Here is a 12214-nt window from a genome sequence, read left to right as displayed (position 1 = left end):
TGTTATTTTAGCTTCTTGCAAGAATGTTCATGAACCACCGTTATCTAGATCTCTGACAATATACGATCAAGAAAAGATATCTCTTGACTTAAATCAACAGACCTGATTTAAATAAAAGCCATAGATTTAATAGCGAAAAAAATTCAAAGTTGGAACGCAGAGTAGAATCAAATGTTGATGCAGAGTAGTTTATGGAAAATGTTCCTTTTCTTGGGCTCGATGAAGAAATAGCATTGTAAATGGCCCAAACTCAGATGATGCGATAGGACGTGATACACACAAAAAGCTTGTAGGGCAGTTTGAAACCACAGTACTTATAAACAAGCAACTTGATTCCCTTAAATGTACAATGCCTGACTTCCTCTACCCATTTATTCTTTCCTGAAGACTGTCTCAGCTTTAAATCAACTTCCAACACAATAACCTTTTCAGGGATTAGGATAATTAAGGAAAACAAACAAACAAACAAAAAAAACCTTGTCCTGGAGGACAAGATGCCCAAAAGCCCTGCTTCTATAATCAAACTATAGAATAAAGTGGAGTTGCTCTTTCTGCACATAGTGTGTACTCTATCAGCAAGGAAATAAAGAAGTTAAGATTTTTTTAAAAGTCTTTTCTTAAACCTCATAAGCACATGCTTACCCATGTGAAGACAGATTGGCTTTGACTAAAAGGCTAAGAATCATTTAGGATAATTAAAAATTATCCTAAATATAATTTTAGAAAGTGAACATTTAGAATAATTCCAGTTTGTCAGGTTACCAATAATTGAAGGTATAGAGAATAAAAAAACTTGTTTGAAGGCACCTGTGAAAAACATTCAAGCTTTATAAGCCTCAGTTGATGAGTCTGAAAGGCAGAAAATTACTCCTTTTGCTTAGTTAGGTCACAGCTAAAAGCTTAGCATTTCCGAATGTAAAACAGGCTTTATGTGGCTACTGGCGGCCAGCAACAGTTATCCGGATAGGTTTCCATGTTTACGGGCTGTCATGTATATCACTTGACAGCAGCCGTGTGGATTACAATATTCTTCTGAAACACTGAATGGCAGGCAGCCTTATCTCTTCTTACTGTAACCGGAGACTCAGCTCCCATCCCCAGAAAGGGCTAATGGGCTGTATAGGGACACAAACAACAACTAGGAAAACAACATAATGACCTCCTTAACTCAAACGTGATTAACCTCAAGCTTAAACATTCCACCACATTTTTAAGGGGCCTAAGAGATTTACAACGTGTAAACACGGACATTCTGGAGTAGAGCAATGACTACACCAAGCCAGTGACTCTAGTTTTTGTACATACAGTATTTTATAACTGGAGATTGCAGAATCATTTTTTTCAATACCTCAAAGACTTTTAATACACCCAAGATTAGAAGAGGAGATTTGGAATTACTTTTTAAAACACTAATTTTGAAATTACTTTATTCTTTAATAATCATACCTGTCAAGACAAATTCTTTAGAAAAAGCAGCCTTAAGTCTAAGCAGATCGAAACTCACTCCATCTAGTATTTAGTCAGCTGGTTCCTCAGAGAATATGGAAACAGAGACACAATGATAAGAAGACCTCAATACCAACAGCAGAGGAAATCTGAGCATACAATTTGTTGATTGCTCAAGCCGACCTAAGAAGCACCAAAGGAAAAAGCAGAACTTGAATGCATCGGTAATTTAACCACATGAATATAAAATGGCCTTGTACAGGCTTTCAAGCTCAGAAGAACGGGGAAGACGGGCGGGGAGGGCAAGGGGGCAGTGCCCGCGGTTGTGACGGTACGCAGCTACGGTGCCAACATTCACATACAGTTAAATTGTGTTTAAGACATTTGAAAAGGAGGAAAAAAGCTGTTCGTTTATAAATTTAAAAAAGAGGGGTTTTTTTGTTTCTTTAAAACCCAGTAAACAGACGGCAAGAAGCGCCCAGCTCCTAGAGCTCGGGAAGAGGAACTCTGCGCAGAGCAGCGCTGGGTAGGGGCACAACGGTGAAGTGAACTAGCAATTTGCTGGGTAGGAGGATCAGTTCAGAATGGTGAAGAAGTCGAGCTGGCCTCGAAGGAGAAGGAAGGACCCATCATGATTCCCATTTGGAAAGACGGTGGGGAGCTTGGCAGGCCTCCTAGCAGAGGCACCAGCTGAAGGGAGAGCTGCAGGAGAGAGCAGGTGTCAGGAAGCCACAGCGGGACAAGAAACAGCGTGAGAGGAGATGGGGACCCAGCACTGGGGACCGTTAATGTTTTCAAACCCCTGTAGGTGAGAAAAAGTACAGTTTCTTAGGAACAGAGGAGACAATCAAGATCAAGTTGAGAATTTAAGTGCTGTTGGTTTTAGTAAAAAATTAACAAATTATTTTATTTTTACTCAATGTTGTATCATACTTTACCTAGCTATTATTATTGACGCTTTAATAACATATCCCTACAATTTAATAGAACTCTTAGTGAAAAAAAGTATGTGGCTTTTGCTCAGAGGCAAGGTTAGGGCATTTTCGTAGTCACGCTTGCCCTGGTCTCCTGGCTTGTGTCTCCCTGCTGCTTCGCGCCTCTGGCCCCGTAAACAGAGGCCACGGACAGCAGGGATGCCATGACCCGGGGGCCGAGCACGGTGCTTAACACAAGTAGCTGCTCAATAACATTTGTTACATTCAATTATTCAAGCTAATCCTAACTTCAGATTTAAACAAACTGCTCTGTTCAGGCACCATGGTTCAACCAAAAACAGCTCTGTGAATTGTACCTAGGAAGTTTACAATGAAATGAGTAGCTGCTTTACGGCCTGTCCTGCAGAACCACTTCAATTATGTGATGGGAAAGTTGCAAACCAAACTAAACAAGGTGCACAGGATAAAGAAAAAACTATGGCTGGGGCAGCAGGAAACAGTGATGAGAATGGTACAGCAAGGTGAATGGAAGTGACGGAAGGGATGCAAAGGTAGAAGACAACGTGATTTAAAAGGAAAAGACAGAATTAAACAAAAGGCAACTTCTAGATGATGTCTAAGGATGGGTGTATACTAAACTATCTACAACAAGTAAAATTATTCTTAAAGATGAAAAAAATGTACCACACTGAAATCATTCATACAAAAGATGCTATCAATATATTTTAGCAACCTACAAAGAATACAAGGGCTCTTTAAAATTAAAATATATATCCCTTGTCCAAAGAGCGTTGATGAAGTCTACAACGGGGCGGGGCGAAGAAAGAATAAGAGGGAGAGAGAGAGAAGAAAACAAAACAAACCCCGTTACGGGTGATGCTAAAAATTTCAAATACCATCTGTGTAGAATTCAGTTCTTTGGAGATTACTGAATAAGCTCTATGCTACACAGTTTTGGAATTTTTTCTTTTTTAAACAACAGTATGGTCAACTTATTGAGTACCTGAATAATGATGTAAAGTAGATACAAAGGCCATCTTACAGCTGAGGAAACTGAGGTTAAGGAACTTGCCCAACATCACACAGCTGAGTTTACACAGGTGGGATTTAAATCCAGGTTGTCTGATACCCACTGGAATGCTTTTAGCATTTTAGAAAGCCATTTTCTGATACCTGGAGGCATTCCAAAATTCCTCTCTTGTCCAGTATCTTTGATCACATTGATCAATTTACCTCTGTCCCTACTCTTTTGTTTTTAAAAATTACTATAAAATATGTATCTGAATACAAACCAAATATCCAAACTTTCTCCCACAAAAGAGATGTAAAAAAATGAAACGAAACAAAACATAAAAACAACGCCACCCCCCAACCCAAATCCCCAGGAAACAAAACTATGGACTTTCTCTAAAGCCCATATGTAACACTTTATATAGGACCAGTACCTGATTCTCTTTAGGATCTGAGCACACACACTAGTGTTCATTTCCATTTCTGAATTTGGGATTCTTCCTTAAAGGGACCATGTAATTAGAGATGGTATGTCAAGGTCCTGCTTGAAATTAAAAGGAGAAGCTAACAGCTAAAAATATATTTTTGAACTTATTTTATATGTATGCTTGGCGTCAAAATAATTATTGAGCTCCTTAGATCCTAAAGACTCTGAAGTAGAGACTAACTGCTCAGTGGGAATGACAGTCAATATCATATCCTTATTCCAATAAATTAAAAATAGTTAAAAGTAGACAAAGAGGTTAAAACACAGCTCTTTATGACCTCAGCCTTTTAAAAAGGTACTGGTAGTGGAGAGAGGGGGAAAGATTGCTTGACCTTCTGGAAGAACACCTCGAATCTGGTCTCAGTTCTCACAACTAGGCATGCAGCTCTGAAGAAGTGACCTAAACCCTCACAAGGTTGGCTTTTCTTAAGAACAAAATGGTGCTGGTCATCCCTGCTTATCTCCTAGGTTTATGGTAAGGTTTTAATGAGACCACGCAGGTAAACTGCTCTATAAACTGTGATGCTTCATGCAAAGGCCAGCCATCATGATAATTACTATTTTTAGACAGGTCCTCAGTTACTAATGGTCTTTTGAAACCTAAACCTGATTTATAAGTCACCTGTTTAGAACACTGAACATACAGTCTCACGGAGGCAATGCTGTAAATGGTGATTAGCCCGCAACTGCATTTAATTCACAAGATGCCTAAAGCAGGAGCTAACAGTGCTGCTTACAGGTCTACCTACCTGACAGGCGCGTGCAGACACCCGGGGTGGGAGCGAGGCTGAGGTGGGGAGGGTGAGACAGACACCAGAGTACTCACGGGTACCAGAACTTGGATTCTCTTCTCTTTAGCTTCCCTCTAGGTCAGTTTTTCTACAAATATTCTAAAGAGGGTGACAAACGGCAACTGTCACCACACCAGCCTCTGCTAAACGGAAACTGGAACTACCCACTACCCAGAAACTTGTAAGTACTGTTAATATAGTAAGTGTTCTGAGAAAGGAGATCTGTTCAGATCCTGAAATAAAAGTGTGCTATGTTGGGGGAAGGGGGGATCAAATCAGTAAATTAGCTGATTAGTTTGTGACTAAAAATGAAGAATTTTCTATTTTTAATCTTTCAGCTTCCTAGAGTGGACTGTCAATAGCTAAACCATAAACAGGGATATTCAAATGAGAAAGTGGAGTTTATTTTCTATGTAAGTCATAGATAGAAAGAGATAGCTTTTCTAAGATGACCGAACAAGTTTTGTTTGCTTCTTAACAATTCAGATTATAGTCCTGCTAAGTTGTCACACATAAAACCATATAGATGAAAACTAATTTATTTAATCAATAATTTTCTCTCTCTAGTAAAAACACAGCAAATTTATTTTCATATGTATTTCTCAGGACTCAATTCTGAAAAACTGCCACTGATCATAAATTGTTTTAATATTGCCAATAAGATAATTTTCCTTGTAATTTAGTAGACAAAATGGAGCCTGCTACCTCATTAATGATTTTAAAAAATTGAAATTGCAAAAAGCAAACAAATCTACTACTTGTGACTATAAGATACTAAAGTTTAGCTTTAGTATCTTTATTCCTGACGGAATTGTTTCAAACTGGCCTTCTAGAGAACATCAGGCTCTTCAAGTCCACGTCTCCTACGGCTGTGAACACTCCTTCTTGCTTTGAAGGCGTTTCTCTATGCCTTTGTTCCTTCACAGTTATTATCTCCTAAGATATTCTGATACTCTCCTTGTACATTTCCTTTCTCAAGAAACTCATTCACTTCCAATTTCAATTTCAGTTCTAAAATTCTCACTAAAGAAACTAATGCAGAGGGATCCAAAACGCCAGATTACAGAAAAGCCATACGTTTGGTTTGAGAATGGTCTGTAGTGGTTACACTGGGGTAAGAGTATGCTTGATATCTTGGACAATCATTTCAAATCAAAATTAAGCAGCACTATAAAGACCTGACTGGAAACTCTGGAAAGACACCCAGTTTATCCATGCCACCTTACATACTTCATCCTATAATGTATTCCACTCTAGAAGGAATCCTCCTCTCATACAGTAATTACTATCAATATGGGTAGAAACATGTCACCTAACGTATCTTGAAACAGAGCAGGCATTTACATATGTATGTGTATACCACTTCACGACCACTCTGCCCTGGGATATGAGATATAGAAAAGGCAAACATCTAGAAGCAGGGTGAGAGATGGCAGGGGAAAAAAACCTAGTACTTTAAATAAATCCTTAAGAGGAGGGTATGCCACAGGAAATCGCTTGACTCATTCTCTGAAATATATTTCTTTAAAATATAAATCCAAGCCTTGACCGTATTCCAATAACCATCACTTCTCTTTAGTACATGCTACATAATTATTTTTCTTGTGTCCTGTCTTTCCATTCAAGTCAAACACTTTGCTGGCTATTCCTGGTATATTTCTGTCTTCTACCTCGTGTTCATAGGTATCATTTTCTCTTCCTTGTGCTTCCATTTGCCAACATGATCGTACCTCCTCAGGTCTCCATGATAGCTCTCTAGCTAATCTCAGTTCACTTTGATCACATTTCTTTTAATCTTATATTATTTATATCAATCTTATTTTCATTTTAACTTGCTACCGTTTCCAAAAACTGTACTTGATTAAGTTTGATCCTAACTCAAAATATATTAAAAGCATTTAGGAATAGAAATGATTTATTTCCTATCTTTTCCATCAGAGGATTCATATTGGTAAAAGAATGACTGTATTTGTCACCCTCCATGACATAGTTCAATGTGCTACATACCCCATTATTTTTTTTTTTTTTTTTTTTTTTTTCCGGTACGTGGGCCTCTCACTGCTGTGGGCCCCCCCCTCCCCCCGTTGCAGAGCGCAGGCTCCGGACGCGCAGGCCCAGCGGCCATGGCTCACGGGCCCAGCCACTCCGCGCCATGTGGGATCTTCCCAGACCGGGGCACGAACCCATGTCCCCTGCATCGGCAGGCGAACTCTCAACCTCTGCGCTACCAGGGAAGCCCAATGTGCTACATATCCCAATGATTCCAGCTGAATGTTAACTTACTATAAGACGAATTTCATTCAGTGGTGGGAAGATATAAAGAAGTAAATTACTTTTACTTTTAAAGACTTGGAATGAAATGTTATTGGAAGTTTAAAAGATTATTAATTCCAAGAAGAAAGCAACATTTATTTTTCTTAAGTTAGGGAAAAGGCATAATGGAAGAAGCTAACTGAAGGTCAACTCACCAATACCAGCACCAATTAACCTGAGGTGTAGAGAGAGAGGAACTCACATTTATGAAGTAGGGGACCTACTATGTGTTAAGGACTGGGCAGGTGATTTCTACAATGCTATTCATTTAATCTTCATAAGGACTCTCAAGAAACAGGTGGTTATTATCATCTGATATATAAGAAAACAGATTTATAGACTGAAAAGTAACTAAAGTTATATGGTTACTAAGATTCCTAGAATTTCTATGACTGAAATTTTTAGAGATGGAAAGAGTAGATCTCCAAGAGTTAAAAATTTCAAGACAGAAGAAAGTGTATTTATAAAGATAACTGAGTCCATTCAGGAGTTGATAAGGATTAACCCAACAACGTAGGTTCCTTCCTGGTAATTTACAATGGAACATAAGGCATGGCTCGGTTTTAAAGTTATACTGGAAAAGTCAGTGAGTTAGCTGTCATACTTTAGTCATAACCATTATCGAAGTACATAAATGCAAAGATGATTAAAATAACCTAGCTAACAATGACAGAGTTGACACTGCAGTGACATGTATGTGAACTTTTAAGACAACGTTTGTTAGTGCGGTAGAGAAGCTAAGCTCAGGCTCAAAAGAGAATCCTAAAGATGATTTTTCTTATCCTTCTTCTGTATTTTCTTCTGGCACAATCAATTACACAGAAATATTCTGGGGAGTGACGTCAGCAAGATGGAGGGCTAGGAGACCCCAACTCATGCCTCCCGCACAAGAAGCCAACAAAAACAATAAACAGCACAAACTGAAGAAAACCCCCCAGGGAAAGTACTGGGCTACAAGGAAGCGGCAGAAAGCCCTGCGGAGCTCCAAAATAAATCAAGGATAGCTGCACAGGACGGTACGGGAAGTGTACTACCCGAGTCAAGCCATTACCCCGTCAAGAGCAGCCTGGCACCAGGAGGGATGGCCTCAGAGGAAGGTCACCACACGGGGAAAAGGAGAACCCCTGCAGGCCTCTCCGCTGGAGACATGTGCAGCCTTTGCTGCAGTGGTCTCCTACCAACATTGCTCCCAGCTGACGGAGCTGACCACAGTGCTTCCCAGCCCCTGCATCTACTCCCAGAGGCTAGAGTTGTCGCTCAGGAGACCTGCCCTCAGGGACCCCAGTCTCTGCTGTACCCTGCTCTCTGGAATGAGGTGCGCCTCAGCACCTCACCATATACAGGACTGGAGCTCTGGGCCTCATCCTTGGTTTCAGGGTAGTGGCTTTGTCCCACCATTACCAGCACAGTGTCTGCTGCCCTGGGCCCCGCCTACTGGATACCAGGTTATAGCTCTGACCCATCATCCTCAAGGATGCTACCATCACTGAGCCCTGCCCGCCCCCCCCGAGGTTGAGGCTCTGACACATCAGTGCTGAGACTGGGCAGCACTGCCCTGAGCCCACTGCTGAAGCTCAGCTTTAACAGATCAGCACTGCAGTTGTGCTGCTGCTACTGCCTTGTGACTGCCGCGTGGGGCCAAAAGTGAGACTCCGACCCACCATCCCCAGTCTATGCTGCTACTGCAGCCTGGGCCCAAGCCACCACCACAGCTTGTCATCCCAGGGCCTGTGCCACTGTCACACACCCCCACGCCCGTAAGCCACTATGGGGAGCCCCTGAAACTCAGGTCCCAGGTCCACGGAAGAGCTGTACGTATGTATACCGCAGACATCAGTGCCATACCTGCAGCAAGTGCACCTGTACCTCAGGACTACTGTGGTAGTTCTGTACGCACCGGATCCTAGGACCCTGGCTCTGTTACCCCGAATGAATAGCCAAAACGATCTTGAGAAAAAAAGAACAAAGCTGGAGGTAGCACACCTCCTGATTTCAAACTATATTACCAAACTATAGTAATCAAAACGGTATGGTATTGACCTAAAAACAGTCACACAGATCAAAGGAACAAAACAGAGAGCCCAGAGATAAACGTACACTTAAATGGTCAATTAATTTACAACACAGGAGCCATGATATACAATGGAGAAAGGCCAGTCTCTTCAATAAGTGGTACTGGGCAAACTGGACCACTATCTTACACCACACACAAAATTTGATCTATTTTGAGTTAAGACTTGAATGTAAGACCAGAAACATTAAAATTCTTATTATGTAGCAAACATAGGTGGTAAGCTCCATGACATCACTCTTGGCAATGATTTTTTGGATTTAACACCAAAAGTGGGGGAGTAGGTGAAATGAGTGAAAGGTTTCAGAGGTACAAGCTTTCAGTTATAAAATAAGTGAGTCATGGGGATGTAAGGTACAGCATGGTGATTACAGTTTATAATACTGTACTGCTTATTTGAAAGTCTCTAAGAGAACAAATCTTAAAAGTTCTCATCACATACATAAAAAATTTGTAATTATGTATAGTGATCAATGTTAATAGGCCTACTGAGGTGATCATTTTGAAATACATAAAAATATAAAATCATTATGTTGTGCACATGAAAGTAATATAATATTAAACATCAGTTACACCTTAAAAAAATAAAAATCCTGTGGTGGTGTGTGTAAATCACTTTGAACTCTACCATACAGGCTAAGAGACAAGGGTTAAAAATAACTACATCTACAATATTATGTTAATGGATACACAATATAAAGAGATGTATACTGGGACATCAAAATAAATTATGGAGGTCACGTAAATGCATTGAACTTTCTTATGTAATTGAAGTTAAGTTGTTGTTAGCTTAAAATAGTTATAAGACTAAGATGTGTTACAAAAGCCTCATGATAACCAAAGAGCAAAAACCTATAATAGACAAACCATAAAGAGAAGAGAATCAAAGCATACTACTATAAAAAAATCAAGTCACAAAGAAACCAACAGAAGAAGAATGAAACTACAGAACTACAAAACAATTAATTAACAAAGTGGCAATAGTAAGTCCTTACCTATCAACATTTACTGTAAATGTAAATGGTTTTATTTCTCCAATCAAAAGACACAGAGTGGCTGAATGGATAAAAGAACAAAACCCAACTCTATGTGAGTCTATAAAGACTCACTTAAGCTTCAAGGACATGGATAGGCTGAAAGTGATGAGACGAAAAAGATATTGCATACAAATGGAAAACAAAAGAGAACCGGGGTAGCCATCCTTATGTCAGACGAAATACCTTCTAATCAGAAACTGTAACAAGAGACAAAGAAGGTCATTATGTAATGATAAAGGGATGAATGTATCAGGAGGATATAACAACTATAAACATATACGTACCATATATTGTAGCTCCTAAATGTACTAAATAATTATTAACAAATCTGAAGGGAGAACAGAGAGCAATGAAATAAAGTAGGGGACTTCAGTACCCCACATTCAACAACAGTTTGATCATGTAGACAGAAAATCAGTACGGAAATAATAGATGTGAATTACACTTTAGACAGCATGTACCTAACAGACATATACAGAACGCTCCATATACCAGCAGCAGAATATGCATTTCTTCTCAAGTGTACAAAAAAGATTCTCCAGGATAGATCACATGATAGGGCATAAAACATGTCTTACCAAATTTAAAAGGACTGAAATCACACCCAGTATTTTTTCCTACCACAATGACAGGAAACTAGAAAAAAACCACAGGAAGAAAATGCAAAATATATGTAGATTAAACAACATGCTCCTGAACAACCAATGGGTCAAAGAAGAAATCAAAAGGGAAATCAAGAAATATCTTGAAACAAATGAAAACAGAAGCACAATGTATCAAAACTTAGGGATGCTGCAAAAGCAGTTTTAAGAAGGAAGTTTATACTGATAAATGCCTACATTAAGAAACAAAAAGACCTCAAATAAACAACCTCACGTTACACCTTAAGGAACTAAAAAAAGAAGAAAAACTACAACAGAGATATATGAAATAGAGAACAGAAATATAGAAAAAAGCAATAAAACTAACAGCTGATTTTCTGACAAGATAAACAAAACAGAATTAAAGAGGAGACATTGTAACTGTTACCACAGAAACACAAAGAGTCAGAAGAGACTGCTATGAACAATAACACACCAACAAATTGGACAAATGAGAAGAAACTGATTAATTCCTAGAAACATAAAACCTACTAAAAAGGACTCATGAGGACAAAGAAAATCTTAATAGAGCAGTAACAAAAAGGAGACTGACAATGTAATCCAAAACCTTCCAACAAAGAAAAGTCCAGGAACAGATGGTTTCACTGGTGAATCTATGAAACAACTAAAGAGGAATTAATGCCAATCCTTCTACAAATCATCCAAAAAAGTAAAGATGAGGGGATACTTCCAAATTCACTTTGAGACCAGCATTACTCTGATACCAAAGCCAAATACGGACACTACAAGAAAAGAAAACATATCATAATCCCTGATGAATACAGATACAAAATATTAGCAAACTGAATTCAACAGCAGATTAAAAGGACCATACACTATGATCAAGTGGGATTTATTCCAGGGATGCAAGGATGGTTCAACATATGCAAATCAACAGATCTGATATACCACATTTATAAAAGAAAAAAATTGTATGATCATGTCAGTATGCAGAAAAGGCACTTGATATAATACAAAATCCTTTCATAATAAAAAAGCTAAAAAATATGGTACAGAAGGAATGTTCCTCAGTGTAATAAAGGCCATAAACAACAAACCTACAGCTAATATCATACTCAGTGGTGAAAAGTTAAAATCCTTTCCTATGAGAACAGGAAAAAGACAGGATTGCCCACTTTTGCCATTTCTATTCAGCATATTATTGGAAGTCCTAGCCATAGCAATTCGGAACAAAAAGGAAATAAAAGGCATTCATGTTGGAAAGGTAAAAGTAAAATGATCTCTGTTTGTGGATAACTTGGTCTTATATATAAACCCTAAAGACTCCACTAAAAAACTGTTAGAAAAATGATTTCAGTAAATTTGGAAGATACAAAATCAACATACTGTTATCAGTTGCATTTCTAGACACCAACAAGAACTATCTGAAAGTGAAATTTAAAAAGCAACTGCATTTACAATAGCATCAAAAACAATGAAACGCTCAGGCACACGTTTAACCAAAGAGGTATAAGACACTGA

The 12214-nt window shown here is 38.8% G+C and overlaps 1 protein-coding gene across 3 annotated transcripts in view; it reads right to left on the bottom strand.

The window, feature by feature from the left end:
* MINDY3 (MINDY lysine 48 deubiquitinase 3) overlaps positions 1-12214 on the bottom strand; it is a 95156-nt gene that overhangs the window by 10250 nt on the left and 72692 nt on the right. The window lies entirely within an intron of this gene.

The sequence above is a fragment of the Delphinapterus leucas genome, chromosome 2 (genome assembly GCF_059928025.1).
Source record: "Delphinapterus leucas isolate spDelLeu-1000000601 "Yukka" chromosome 2, BTC_Dleu_Yukka2, whole genome shotgun sequence".
NCBI lineage: Eukaryota > Metazoa > Chordata > Mammalia > Artiodactyla > Monodontidae > Delphinapterus > Delphinapterus leucas.
The sequence above is the reverse complement of the archived record's forward strand: the minus strand, read 5'-3'. Positions and strand labels throughout refer to the sequence as shown.